A 12,915-nucleotide genomic window follows, 5' to 3' on the forward strand; every position below is an offset into this window, starting at 1 on the left:
TGCTCGCACCGGCGAAGGGCCGGTGGGCGCGCCGGGAGAGCGGGCGTTCGTCCGCTCTCCCGCGGTCTTACAGTATCGACCTGTAAATGTTTGGGGGTTATGTGCAAGGTGGGGGGAGGAGCCAGGACTCTGTACCTGCCACAATAAGTCACTTCTTTTTACTGAACTCTGTTTTGCAGAGCACAGCAGTGGCTCTGAACTATGCAAGAGACCATGCTCCCCTCCTCCCCTGGGTGTACCACAGAGCAGTGCTCAAAAGCCACCGCCCCTGTCCGCACACTTTCTACTTTCCCATTGGCCCATACTTTGTATCAACATTCCATAGGGACAGGAGACAAGGGTCTGCTCAGGCTTCCACTTGGCTATACTTGTTTTTTTGCTATTCCATGTTCAGAAGTTACACAGCAAATGAGCACCTAAAGTCAGCTGCAGGTGGTGGGAGCAAGCAACAGCTGGGCCCAGGGTGGAAAAAGAAAAACTAGGCATCAGATGACTGTCCCACGCTGTGAAGCCTCCTATTGGTCCACCTCTCAGCATGCTCCCCTCTTGATGTGTATACTGTGCCTTGCAACTTGCACCAGGCCCTGTCAATGTGTGTTGTCCCGCAGTGCCATCATCTCTCAGGTGGTCATATGTGTGTGTGTGGGGGGGGGGGGGTTGCCCCAAAACTCAGGACGTGTCTGGATCAGAATCCCCAAACCCTACGTCCTGCCTCCCCTAGTTCTCACTTTTAGGCAAAACCTTCAGAAATTTAAGGATTCACAAATGCACAGTCAACATAAACCCCCTTATCCCCAAAGGTAACAATCAGAGAAGGGGACAGAACAGGAATGGACCAGAGTTGTGCTCAAGATCTCTGAACACTGGAGCCCTTTTTGCAGTGGTATTCAACAGAAGGGTTCTAAATTATTCTTGCAGCCCTTTGCAAGCGTTTGCTATCAAGAATACCAGCTGTTCAAGGCAAAGTTAATCAATATTATTAACAGCAACAGCGACTTAGCCCCTGTACTAGAAGAGAACTTTCAGCATGCTCCATTAACCGATGCAATCCCATGGGCACATCGGAGTCCCCTTTATCAAGGGTTTCTTCCATTCTGTATCTTGGTCAGTTTCTTCCCAATACAGAGGCTATTGGGATCGGTGCTGCTGCTAACTAGTAAGTTAAGGATTTACTCCCACATTTAAGACTGGATATTTTTCAGCTACAAAAGTTTGGTGTTTGCATTCCTACGAATATTTATTTCTACCTAAATAAAATACTATGGTTTTTTTCCCCCCAGAGTTATTTATTTGGGGAATACATAAATTATTATGGGATTGTATTTGCTCTTTTACTTGCATCCTAGATCTCAGAGACATCATTTTGGGGAGGTTTCCTATACCTATGGCAAGTAAATACTGAGCAGTTGCTATGAGGCTTTTGGTGCAATTCATGAGGATTGACGTGTAGTTTAAATAAAGCTAATTTTCAAATTATCTATTAGTAACAACAGAAGATGGTAGCATAAACAGCTGCAGGGCAAGCTCCCGTCACATATACTGCCCAGCTACAACACGGGCAAATTAGCCCTCTCAGTTGCGTCTCACACCCTGCTCTGAAAGGGTTAACTTGAATTCCAAGGTTGCTATTCCAAGATTTTGTCCAAAGACCTTTTGGAGTAACCTGAACAAAAACAGAGATTTGAACACAAAAAAAAAAACAAAAAAAAAAACAAAAAACTTTCCCTCCACTCCCCTGCTACATTTTGTCCAGATAACTCACTATCCACACAAAATTTGCCTGGCTACAAAGAGGTGGCACTGGGGGTGCCCAGGGCACAGTTTCAATTTGTCCAGGCAGTGCTGATATTCAGAGCCTGTAAGTCTGTTTAAAAATACCTGGCCCAACGTTACTTTATCCAGGCATATTCAACAGAACGCTTATCCACGCAGGTTCCGCTGAAAATCCGTGAAACGTTATCCAGGTAACTTTCCCATGCATCACCCAGATAAATATAGACACCTCGGTCTTTGAGCTCATCCAAATGTTTAGCCTTTTGTGAGACTGTAGATTAGGGTGTCAGATGGGATATGGCTTACATTTAGCGATCTGGACACATTTCTGCTGGGACCTGAACGGAGCTCATGTCACCTAAGAGTCTTCAAAGGCATGATCATGCCTGGCCACAGAACATGAAGACGACCCAAATTTCAAACTTCCCCTTTGGTTTTCTGATTTTTAGATGTATCACAGCCTGGGTGGCACAGCAACCTCCTAACATATTAGGAAAGAACAGAGCACATTGAGTGCAACTCTGCCAGTAGATATCATTACCCTATCGCTGCATTTAGCTGCCTTCCCCAACACTATGGGAAAAAATGAAATGCAGCCAATGCACCCAGTAAGCTGTTTTTTGGAAAGCAAATGGATCCCAGTTTCAAGTTCTGCCACGCCCTCCACTGGTTTTCCATGCTTTCACTCAGTCTGGTGCCACAGACAGATTCCAGCAGCTACTAGGGCTCTTCTACCAGGCTACCAACCTTGCCTACCCCAGAACACAAGAAATGTGGCTAGGAAGCACAGATAAAACTATACAAAACTTAAGGATGGCAGAGAAATACATTTGGTTTGGAAATCTATGTCAGTACCAATTTTGGTTCAGCTCCCCACATCCCTTCCAACCACATCAAATATTGGTGCAATACTGTTCCTCCCTGGCTGTTCGGTTAGAACATAATCACTTGTTTGTCTGTCTGACTACAAGAACAACTCTGCCTGCTGACCACCTGATTTCTGATAGCCTTTCGAATATTCTGTACTACCCTTACCTCCAGAAGATGAACGTGAAACAACTTCTTCCGCAGCAACTAGGGACCTTAGGTGCAAAACTTTTCTAGGTGAGATCTTAAGCCTTGATGGATGCATCTGTAGCTAGTACAATTTGGTGAGGAAATAGAAAACATAGTCCCAAGGTCAAATTAAAAAGGGAGAGTCATCAAGACAGGGCAACTTGCTTGTTCAAAACGGCCTTTAAAAGAATTTGATTTTATGTCCACACACACTCCTAAGATCAACTTACTCACACCTCACGCTCCTTAATTCCCTCACTCATACTCCACAGCAATTCTGATCCCCTCACTCACTCACTCCCCCACATCCCCTCCAATCACCCTCATACCCAATTTTGGCCCCTGCACCTCTCTCATTCCCTCTCCCTCACAGCAAACCCTCAGATCTCCTCACTCATACTTGCCTCCCCTGCCACTTCAATCATTCTCCCTACCCTCAAACTCTTACTCACTATTATCCCCTTGCACTTTTCAATCCCTCTCCTCACAACTCTTCAGATCTTCTCTTTCCCTTCCTCCAAACTCTCGCTCCCCATCCCTATCTTCCCCTAATCACATCCCCTCGATTCCACCACCATTGTCTGACCTCTAACTCACCCTCCCATTGACAGTATAGCAGCTCAGACTAAGTTGCTAGGAACCATTATGTTGTGAACTACTAAACCACTGGGAGCAGCTGGCAATAGAGTCCTTCCAACTGTGTTGATCACAGTAAGGAGTGAGGAGGAGAGAAGCAGTAGTGCAGTGTGCGGACCAAGAGAAGTGGAACAGTGTGGCAGGTTTCTCTCTCTCTCCTCTCTAGCTCCCATCATGAAGCAGTGATCCTATTGGCCACCAAAGAGATGACAGTGGCACATGTGGGTGATGGAGGGTGGTGGGCATGGCAGGAGGGAGAGAAACAGATCCAAGTAGCAGTGGGAGGAATGTAGCAGCACGACAGACCCAGCAGCAGCAACTTCCAGTAAAATACAAGGCTGCTCCTGCTGGTTCTTTGGCCCCTGGTATCCTGTGGCAATTCTGTGAGAATAGGCAATTCCATGAGAATGCCTAGATTTTGCGTCCTTTCCCAAGGCTGCAGAATCATAGGTCACCAGGGGTCCTGCCTATCCCGTGAAAAGCAGGTCACTCGATGTACCTATTGGATTTAATGACTTAGACTTGCAAACCTTTGTCTTCTAGACATTTCAAGTGAACACCAAGGTTAATTTCCTAACTCCTCCTCAAAGAACGAGAAGCAATCTAAGAAAGCTTTAAGAGCGGTTGATGATTTGGCAGCCTCGATGAAATACCAAGAAGTGCAGTCACATGCATTTTGGCTGCAATAATCCAAAGAAGCTATATAAGATGGGGGGTAAAAGACTGCCATGCACAGATTGAGGGCGAGACCTTGGGGTAATAGTGTTTGATGATTTGAAAGTAGTGAAGCAATATGACAAGGCAGTGGCTAAGGCCTGAAGAATGCTGGGCTGCATAGGGAGAAGCATAAGCAGCAAAGAAGAGGTGATAATGCCCCTGTGCAGGTCTTTGGTGAGGTCTCACATGGAGTACTGCGTTCACTTCTGAAGACCATGTCTCAGAAAGGAGAGAGACTGGATGGAAACGGTCCAGAAAAAGGAAACCAAAATGGTGCGAGTTCTGCACCGGAAGATCTATGAGAAGAGACTAAAGGACCTAAATACGTATACCCTGGAGCAGAGGAAGGACAGGGGAGATATGATATAGACTTTCAAATACCTGAAAGGTATTAATGATGATCAAATCTTTTCCACTGGAAAGAAAGTGGTAAAGCTAGGGGTCCGATATGAAACTCCAAGGGGGATGATTGAGGGCCTACGTCAGGAAATATTTCATGACAAGGGTGAAGGATGCATGGAATGCCCTTCCAGAAGAGGTGGTGAAGACAAGAATGGGAATGGAAATAAAGTGCATGAGATAAGTACTGTGGATCCCTAGAGGATAGAGGACTGAAATGAAGAAATGGGGTAACTTATGTTAAGTTCTGGTGTAACATTTCTGCATGGGGGCAACTTGCACAGGGCAGCAGTTACTACCCTTAACAGAATGCATATGGGTACCCTGCATGGAGTGGTAATTCCTACCCTGAACAAGTTACTGGGCAGACTGGATGGACCATTTTGATCATCATCTGCTGTCATTTACTACGTTGACAGCACAAAGATCAATCTTAAAAGTGACAGAACATCCTCAAAGGCCCTTTCAAGGTGCAACTCGAAGACCCCTGACTGATCCCTTGAAAACCAACATGGATGCAACTCTGTATGGGACACTAAGCTGATCTCCAAGCACACCCACTACAGAATACGTGGAACCTCCAACATATCCGGGTTCTCCAAGCCATGAATCACAAAGCTGAACTCACATGCTGCCAACTCTTTTTAGTTTTTGTCCTTGGAGCTCTTGTCACAACTTGAGCAAGGAAATCTTTTGGCTCGACTCTTGGGCCTAAATCTTGACGTGAAGCACTAAAGGGAAACAAGGCGTGCATGACTCTGGTAGACTCCTTGGGTCTTGTTTTGGGATTTTGAGGCCAAAATCTTTGGAACTGAAGTTAAGCACACCATCAAGGAAAGCTCAGAACCTATCCTTCTGGAACAGAACCACTGTGGCTGACATCCTTGGGCAAATCACACAGACAGAGGCATCATGGCCTTCCCGTAAACATATGCAGCACATTCTGTGAGAATCAGAGGTGAACATCACCCATGTGTACCTGGGGCAGAATTTGAAGCTGCTCTGCTTGCTTCTCCAACCTGGTGAAAAAAAAAGTAGACAGTGAAATGAAAATCTGAAGTTGTCTTTCAGAAAATGCCTGAAGAATGAAAAATATCTGGTAGAGCCACAACACACAGCACTGCTGAAAAAACACAGGCACTGATGAAAAATGAGAATAACAAAAGTTAAAGAAAACTTACAAACTGCCAAAAAAACCTGACTAGGGAAGATTAGAGGGTTTGAAAATGAGGCAGAAAAATGCTGCTAGAGGCAAAAAAAATTAGCTGAAAAGAAAAAAATTCTGCCATACTTTAGTCATGGCCAGTGTTGTTGGCAGTTTAAGAAACTGAGGTGGGCTGCAAACTCCCAAGCCTGCCTGGAAATAAAAATAAAATTCTATAGTTTTCTAGAAAGCTAAGGAAGTCCATTCCATGAAAGTGATGCATGTGACTGGCTGATCTTCTTGCTTTCAGAGAAAACTAACACTGCTATGTGAATGACAAAACAGTCTTAGTCCAGAACATGCACTATAATTGTTGCCTAATTGTATTTGAGACTTTCATGCTCAACATCAACATGCAGGTTTGTTAGCCTCAGTCTCCTGCTTCGTGTGCTGACTGGTGCCGGCAGTGCTGCTGAAATAACACCCCTTCCCCTCACTCCCGCATCCCTGAGGAAAAAAAGAGAGATGATAATGATGCTTGCTGGCTGCGCTCCACATGGTAGCCCATGTGAAGTGAGCTGTAACCATCTCTCCTTGCCATGGGAGAGCGGTGCAGTATTAGGCCCTGAATGAGGAGGTGCAAGCAAACGGGGATAACACTGGCTCCCGGAGGGCAGCACGAAGCAGCAGTGGAGGAAAAAGGCTTTGTAAAGCAGGATGAGTAAAAATTACTTCCCATGTCTTCTGCTATTTTACAGAACAAGGCTTTTGCCGCTCTTTCAAAAAATGCTAACATAATTCATGCCAGTCGTAAAGGTTAAAAGAGATATCCAGCATGAAAAATGCCAAAAGCTTTGCATAAAAGTTCCCAGTAGTTTGGCAGTCAGTACGCATCAGCAGATGCCAGCACAGGCTTTGGTCTTGCTTTGAAGCCAATACTATATATAGTGCGTATGTTATAAAATAAGGCTGGCATGAGCACAATGTATTCTGCCCTAACATCAAGGAAGCAACAAGCTGATAGAGCATACTTTTAATTTTGGGAGGGGGCGGCAGGGTTAACTTTATTTTTCTTATTAAAGACATAAAAGTTACTACCTCACAAGCTACATTTAAGGGAACTTGGTCAATACAAAAGAGAAGTTATTTTAAAATCACATAAGAAATGCCAGGCTGGGTCACACCAGGGTCTATCAAGTCCAACATCCTGTCTCCGAAAGTGGCCAATCTGGGTCACAAGTATCGACCAGATCCCCAATAGTTGATCTGTTTTTTTGAATCTCACTCCCAGGGATAAAGCACGGGCTTTCCCAACTCTGCCTGGTTAATAACTTATGTAGCCTTTCTTCAGGAACTTGTCCAACCCTCTTTTGGACCCTACTACATTAGTTGCCTTAATCATGTCCTCACCACATCTTGATTATGCAGTGAGTAAAAAAAGATATTTCCTACAATTTGTTTTAAATCTGCCGGTTGCTAGTGTCATGGAGTGTCCCCTTGTCCTAGTGTTTGAAAGGGTAAATAGTTTCCTATTTACCTGTTCCACTCCACTTATGATTTTATAAATTTCAATCATATACCTTCTATTGTCTCTTTTCATATCTGTTCAGCCTTTCTCCATAAGGGATCTTTTCCATCCACTTTATCATTTTTGTCACCCTTCTTTGTACCTTTTATATGTCCTTTTTGAGATGGGGGTGACCACAACCGTATAGTACTTTAGCTGCATGGTACAACCACACCTTCACACTTAGCCGAAGATTTCAAGGTAGAATCCACAAGGCTTCAGAGGTCCTTTTCCTGGGTGGCAATTGCTAACACAGATCCCAGCACTGTATACCTGTAGTTGGGATTATTTTTCCCTGTGTGCATTATTTTGTACTTGTCCACATTAAATCGTACCTGCCATTTAAAAGCAAAGTCTCCTAGTTTCAAAACGTCCTTTTAGAGTTCTACACAATCCACTGCCATTTTAATGACTCAAAACAATTTTGTGTAATCTGCAAATTTGGGCATGTCACTTGTCATTCCTTTTTCCAGATCATTTATAAATATGCTAAATAGTACAGGTCCCAATACAGACCCCTTTCAGAAAACTGACCATTTAAGACTACCTTCTTTTTTCTACCTTTTATTCAGTTACCCATTCACAAAAGGACTCTGCCTCCGATCTCATGACCTCCCAATTTCCCAAGGAGTCTCTTGACGTACTTTGTCAAATGTCTTCTGAAAATCCAAATACACAATATCAGGGGTGGCCAACTCTGGTCCTCGAGAGCTATGAACAGGTCAGATTTTCAGGATATCCACAATGAATATGCATGAGAAAAATCTGCATGCACTGCCTCCATTGTATGCAGATATATCTCATGCATATTCATTGTAAATATCCTGAAAACCTAGCCTGTTTGTGGCTCGAGGACCAGTTAGCCACCCCTGAACTATATCAACCGGCTCACCTTTATTCACATATTTACACCCACAAACAAATCTAGTAAATTGGTAAGGCAAGATTTCAGTTTGCAAAACTCATATTGACTCTCCCCAATAAGCCATGTCCATTTATGTGGTCAGTAATTTTGTGTCTAAGAATAGCTTTGACTATTTTGCCCAGCGCCAATATCAGGCTCATCAGTCTATAGTTTTCTGGATAACCCTCAGGAGCCCTTTTTAAAAACTGGCATCACATCGGCCACCCCTCCAGTCTTCTGGTACTGTGGCTGTTTTAAAAGATAGATGCAAATCACCAGAAACAGGTCTGCAATTTCATTTTGGAGCTCCTTCAGAACTCTGGTGTGAATGCCATCCGGTCGCAGTAATTTGTTATTCCTTAGTCGGAAAACCTGAGTTATTATGTCCTCCAGTTTCATAGTGATTTCATCTAGTTACTCAGAGTCAGCACTATCAAAACATGTTTCCTGTGTGGGTATCGCCACGACTTCCTCCTCAGTAAAGAATTAATTTAGTTTTTTTACTATTTCCTTGTCCTCCCCAACCATGCATTTTACTCTGTGGTCATCTAGCAGCCCAAATGACTTCCTCACTGGCTTTTTGCTTCAAATGTACTTGTTTTTACCTCTAACTTGCCAGTGCTTAGGCTCTTCTCTATTTTCCTCATTTGAATCTGCTTTCTATTTATTTATTTATTTTTTAACAATAACCTTTTGGCTTTAATTGCCTCTTTCACCTCACTATTAAACCATGCCAGCAGTCGTTTGATTTTCTTCCACCTTTTTTAATGCATGGAATACATTTAGTCTGGGCCTCAAGGATGGTAATTTTAAACAGTGTCTATACCTCCTGAACATTTTTAACCTTGTGGATTGCTCCTTTCAGTTGTTTTTTTTTTTAACAAATTTCATTTTATCATAGTCTCCCTTTTTACAGTTAAATGCTACTGTAGCTGTTTTCCTTAATATTTACCCTCCAGTGATTATCAAATTTTATTTTATGATCACTACTGCATTTTCCATCAGGTCCTGCACTGAGAACCAGATCTAATGTAGTTCCCCCTCTTGTTGGCTCCCTGACCAACTGCTCCATGAAGCAGTCATTGATGGCATCTAGGACCTTCCTTGCATGTCCTGATGTGACATTTGTCCAATCAATATCCGGGAAATTGAAATCTCCTATTATAATAGTGCTGCACATTTTACTAACCAACCTGTTAGCATTTAGCAATGTTTCCTCATCTTGGCTAGGTGGACAGTAATATATCATCCTGGCCACGTGGGCTTTAATACAACTCCACTATTATAGTCTTAACTTTTATCCTTGAAATTTCTATCCATTAGGATTCCAGAGTGCATTTTGTCTCCTGAAAAACTTTTATCCTGTTTGTATGCTATCCTTAACGTAGAGTAGCACCCCTCCACAAATATTATATGCCCTGTCATGTCAATATAATTTGTATCCTGGTTTCACAGTGTTCCCCTGTATCCTCCTTCCACCAGATCTCCTAGATGCCTATTAAGTCTATATCTTCTTTTAGCATAATACATTCTAACTCTCCAGTCTTGTTTTTCAGACATCTGAGATACAGACATTTTAAAGTAGTTTTATTTGAATTGGAGAAATTACTTACCTGATAATTTCATTTTCCTTAGTGTAGACAGAAGTTCTCAGGACCAGTGGGTTTATGCTCCCCTGTCAGCAGATGGAGATGGAGCAAGCTGACATCACAGTATATATAACCCTGCAGTGACCCCGGCCTGCCAGTATTCTCTTCAAAAGCAACTGTGGCCAGACTAGCAAAAACTTGATTAAAACAAGATTAAAAACAAACAGAACTGTACTCAACCAACCAAAAACACTGAACTCACATAAGATTCTAGGTACCCCAAGCTAGGGACTGTAGCCAGAGCCCCACAGGAGGACTACTGATGCACCCATGAGGCAGCCAAGGGCAGGAAGCTGAGTCCATCTGTCTACAGGAAGGAAAAAAAATTATCAAGTAAGTAATTTCTCCATTTCCTAGCATGTAGACAGAAGGACTCAGGACCAGTGGGATGTACCAAAGCTACTCCCCAACAGGTGGAAGACTGCCCGTGGTCCAGTCAACACTGCATGTGCAAAGACTGCATCCTCATGGGCCTGCACATCCAGATGATAAAACCTGGAAAAAGTGTGTAAGGAGGACCACGTCGCAGCTCGGCAGATATCAATGGGAGACAACAGACTAACCTCCACCCATGACACTGCCTGATACCTAGAGGAATGGGCCCTAACCTGAGTAGGCAACGACTTTCCAGCATCCACATATGCAGCCATGACCACCATCTTAATCCAGCAAGTTATGGTAGCTCACGAATCAAGAGCACCCTGCATAATCCCACCATGGAGAACAAACAGGCGATCCATCTTTTGAAAAGACTCTGAGATCTACAGATACCACACAAGATGCTTAACATCCAAAGAGCGCAAAAGGCGAAACTCTCTGACCTTATCCAGGGATGGCAAGGAGATGGACTGATTCAAATGAAAGTCAGAGACTACCTTGGGCAAGAAGAATGGAACAGTACGCAGCTGTAACACCCCTGAAGTCATCCAAAGAATGGCTCCCAGCAAGACAAGGCCTGCAGCTCAGAAATCCGACACACACAACATATAGCCATATAATAAGGAAGGCTATGAAGTGGTCGGAATGTAGGGCCGACCAAAGAGTCCAGCACCAAATTATGACTCCACAATGGAACCAGTAACTTTAAGGGAGGCCTAAGATGCTTCACTCCCTTCAAAAAATGGGCCATATCAGGATGAGACAAGGAAACACCATTCACCAGGCCTCTGAAACAGGCAAGAGCCACAACCTGCACCTTCAAGGAATTAAGGGCAAAGCCTTTATTCAATCCATCCTGCAAAAAATCCAGAATGAGAGGGATCTTAATTGAACAAGAAAGAATACCCCGGTCCTCAAACCAGGCCTCAAAAACTCTCAAAACCCACACATAAGCCAAGGAAGTGGAGAACTTGTGATCGGTGGAGTAAAGTGGCAATAACCGCAGAGGAATAACCACGTTTTAACAGACAAGCCCTCTCAAGGGCCAGACCATAAGACAGAATAGAGTTGGATCCTCATGAAGAACTGGTCCCTGCTGAAGCAGATCCATGTGAGGCAGAAGATTAAGGGGGAGCCTCCACCAGGAGTCATAGCAAATCTGCATACCAGATGCCTGGGCGAGTCCGACACCACCAGGAGTACTAGCCCCCTGTGGCCTTTGATCTTGCAAATTATCCTGCCCAGCAAGGGCCACAGAGGAAAGGCATAAAGCAATCTGTCTTCCGGCCAGACCTGTATGACAGCGTCTATTCCCAGGGACCATGGGGATCTCTCCTGTAACTGTAGAAGAGAGGAACTTTCGCATTTTGAGAAGTCGCCAGCAGACCTAGGAATGGAAGGCCCCAGCGATACACAATTAGCTGAATTGCCTTGGCTGACAACACTCACTCTCCTGAGTCCAGACTCTCCCTGCTGCCACTCTTACATTGTCTTTTCCTGCAATGTGAGAGGCCAAGATCATCTGCAGATGACCTTCTGCCCATTTCATCAGCTCGTCTATTTTCCTGCAACACTTGCTGGCTCTTGGTTTCTCCCTGGCAATTGATATAGGCCATTGCGTTATCTGACCTCATGCACATCGCTCGAGTCCACAGTCTGTGGCTGAACTGCAAGCATGCCAGCCGTACCGCCTGGGACTCCAGGTGACTGATGTTCCAGCGGGATTCTTCAGCATTCCAGCACCCCTGGACCATTAACTCCAGACAGTGAGCCCCCACCCCACCCCAACTGTGGAGATTCGCATCTGTTGCGAGTACCAACCAGGCCGGAGAGGACAAGGAAACTCCCTTTCTCAGATAATCCTCCTGCAACCACCACTGGAGGCGGGAGCAGATTTCCATCGGCAAGTGGAGCCGAACCGCATAATCCTGAGACTGTGGGTTCCAGTGAGACAGCAGAGAGTGCTGAAAAGGATGCATATGTGCCCTTACCCATATCACCACTTCCAGGGTAGCTGCCATCAAGCTCAGTACCTATAGGAAGGACCACACCATCTGGCATATGGTGTTCATCAACTGATGCACTTGAGACATCAATCTTTGGATCCAAACTTCCGGTAGAAAAACTCTGTCCTGTCCCATGTCAAACTGGACCCCCAGATACTCCAACGACTGGGATGGTTGAAGATTGGGTGGTGAACCTGACCAAGAGCAACCAAGCTCTTGCAATAAGGAGATCAGTTTGTGTGTCATGAGGCAGCTTTCTACCTGAGACTTGGCTCAAATCAGCCAGTCGTCCAAATACGGGTGGCACCAGCATTCCTTCTTTTCACAAGGCCACCACTACCACTACCATAATCTTGGAAAATGTTGTGGGAGCAGTGACAAGATCAAAAGGAAGCCCAAAACGGATAAAGGCGCCCCAACACTGCAAAGCATAGAAAGCACTGATGTTCCAATTGTATGGGAATATGAAGGAAAGCCTCTGACAGACCCAAGGAGGTCAGAAATTCCCCCGATTACACCGCCATGATTACAGAGCCTAAGGTTTCCATTCGAAAATGAGTCACCTTCAAGTGAGATCCAAGATAGGACGATTGGAGCCCTCCTCTTGGGCATAACAAAGTTAATGGAATATCGCCCAATACTTTGAGTTGTGGGCACCAGAACCACAGCCCTCAGTCTAAGGAGCC

The 12,915-nt window shown here is 44.5% G+C and overlaps 1 protein-coding gene across 7 annotated transcripts in view; it reads right to left on the reverse strand.

Annotated features, from left to right (window-relative positions):
* Positions 1–12,915, reverse strand: part of MICU1 (mitochondrial calcium uptake 1) — a 512,953-nt gene that overhangs the window by 425,128 nt on the left and 74,910 nt on the right. The window contains exon 3 of one of the 7 annotated variants that reach the window (XM_029609119.1): positions 2,809–2,911. The exons of 5 other annotated variants lie outside the window; for them this stretch is intronic. The gene's annotated coding sequence lies outside the window, so the exon portion shown is untranslated. Of the gene's footprint in view, positions 1–2,808; positions 2,912–5,560; positions 5,601–12,915 lie in introns of all 7 variants that reach the window. One more of the 7 variants, XM_029609120.1, reaches the window with a different exon arrangement.

The sequence above is a fragment of the Rhinatrema bivittatum genome, chromosome 7, assembly GCF_901001135.1.
Source record: "Rhinatrema bivittatum chromosome 7, aRhiBiv1.1, whole genome shotgun sequence".
NCBI lineage: Eukaryota > Metazoa > Chordata > Amphibia > Gymnophiona > Rhinatrematidae > Rhinatrema > Rhinatrema bivittatum.